This window comes from Macaca fascicularis, chromosome 5, assembly GCF_037993035.2.
Source record: "Macaca fascicularis isolate 582-1 chromosome 5, T2T-MFA8v1.1".
Lineage (NCBI taxonomy): Eukaryota > Metazoa > Chordata > Mammalia > Primates > Cercopithecidae > Macaca > Macaca fascicularis.
This window is the reverse complement of record NC_088379.1, coordinates 90,929,854-90,932,081: the sequence shown is the minus strand read 5'-3', so window position 1 is coordinate 90,932,081 and position 2,228 is coordinate 90,929,854. Positions and strand designations below refer to the sequence as shown.

The 2,228-nt window shown below is 37.8% G+C and overlaps 1 long non-coding RNA gene across 1 annotated transcript; it reads right to left on the bottom strand.

Moving 5' to 3' along the window:
• Positions 1–356: 356 nt before the first annotated feature.
• On the bottom strand, positions 357–1,487 carry LOC135970800 (uncharacterized). Its single transcript, XR_010586648.1, has 2 exons — positions 1,085–1,487; positions 357–589 (listed from the first exon to the last, which is right to left on the bottom strand). It is a non-coding gene; the product is annotated as an uncharacterized lncRNA (long non-coding RNA).
• Between the last annotated feature and the right edge of the window lie 741 nt (positions 1,488–2,228).

Here is a 2,228-nt window from a genome sequence, read left to right as displayed (position 1 = left end):
CCCTGTGTGCATATCCGTGTCCACATTTTATCTTTTTGTAAGAACACCAGTCATATTGCATTAGGGGCTCACCCTACACTAGTATAATCTCATGTTAACTAATGACCTCTGTAAGGACCCTATTATTGAAAAAAAGGGTCACATTCTGAGGTACTGAGGGTTAGGACTTCAACATATGAATTTTAGTAGGACACTGATCAGTCCATAACATAGTTTCCAACCATGTTAATATTCTCACTACAAAATAATAAATGAACAAGAGCAGAAAATAGATATAAATAAATACACACACACACACAAACACTGATCTCCGTTTAAAAATAAACACATTGGGAAGAGAAGGAAAATATACCAAGTTATAGTATCATAGGTCTTACATTCTTCTTTATTATCATTTGTATCTTACAATAAGCACTCGATACTATTGCAATCATTTAAAACAATAATGAACTGGGTACAGTGACTTATGCCTGTAATCTCAACTATTTGTGAGGCTGAGGTGGGAGGATTGCTTGAGGCTAGGAGTTTGAGACTGAGCTATGATGACACCATGGCATTCTGGCCCAGGAAATAGAGTGAGATCCTGTCTCTGAAAAAAATAAAAATAAAATAAAATGCAGTAATGACATAATTATATCTGAAAAGAAGTAGAAAAATTTTTTTCAAATTGATTAAGATTAGATTGTGTAGCGCTGAAGAGCTATGTTAGTGATTTGTATACACAGGATAGGCCATATCCTGGGCCATGATTTTAACTTAAGGGTCCATGTCCCCTGCTCAACATCCTGCAAACACCATGTTTTGGTCCCATGTTTTTCCTCACATCCTATTGTTCTCAGCTCTTCAAAGAACAACAACTTGCTGCTGTGTGGCCTTAGTATGTTATCTGATAGGACTTTTGAGGAAAGGCTCAAACAGATACATCTTGAAATTTTAGCAGTATCTCCCTGGTGGTTTTAAAAGTGGGGTGATTACACACCAGGTGTTGTGCAAGATCACTCACTTAGGGTGTGAGGAAAATATGAAGACTTCTCTTAATATGTATTTAGATATTGGTATTTAATACATAGGTTGGAGCTCTTACCTTGCTCAGAGCACATGTCAGGTGGCCATCAGTCAGGTACAGTATTACAGTATTCAGGTGCCCTCTGGGAAGAGTGAGAAGGTTGCAGAGTAAGAGTCACAGGGCAAAAGAGGGGACAATTGGGCCTGTGTTAGTTTCCCAGGGCTGTCATTAAAAATTATCACAAACTTGGTGGCTTACAACCACAGAAATTTATTCTTTCACAGTCCTGGAGGCTAGAAGTCCAAAGTCAACATGTCAGCAGGGCCACACTCCTTCTGAAGATTCCAAGGAAGACTCTTCCTTTGTCTCTTTCAGCTTCTGGTGGCTACTGGCCATTCTTGATGTTCCTTGGCTTATGGACACATCACCCGAATTTCTGCTTCTGTCTTCCCATGGCCGTCTTCCCTATGTCTCTCTGTCTTCTTTCCTGTCTCTTATAAGACATCTGTCATTAGATTTAAGGCCCATCTAATCCATGATGATCTCATCTCAAGATCTTTATCTTAATTCCGTCTACAAATAAGCTTTTCTAAGTAAGGTCACAATCTGAAGTTCAGGTGAACATATCTTTGGGGGCAGGGGGAATGCCATTCAACTTGCTGCAGGGCCCTAAAGTATTACCTTGTTTCCAGAATGCTGAAACATGTTTCAGTAGGCATGTATATGGTTAGGTGGATTTATAGATCATATTACTTAGTTTTAACCAAATTAGTCTTCACAGAATAGACAAATGGATCAAAAAATTTAAGGCAAAACACCCCACATATTAAACACAGCAATGGCACAAGCCCAGGAGAATAGGGAAATGGAAAGGCTGACCCTTCTCCCATGCTCTGTATAAGCTCTGTGTCAGCCACTGAAAACTGCCATAATAACATAATCATACCTAATGAGAAGTAGACTAAAATGTTTAAAATGATCAAGAAGTTCATTTGAAATATGGACTTACATTTACTACCATTAATAATATATCTTATATAGTGTGCCTTGAGATTTTTTTAATGATAGTATGAAGTCATCACAATTAGTAAGACATATTAAAACCAAGCACTCAGAACATGAAGGTACTGCTCCATAAATGTTTTAGCCATGTTTCAAAGTCACTTTAATTTTACAAAATTAGCTCAATTTCATGGCAGACATAAAATCGCCTTTTGAAGGT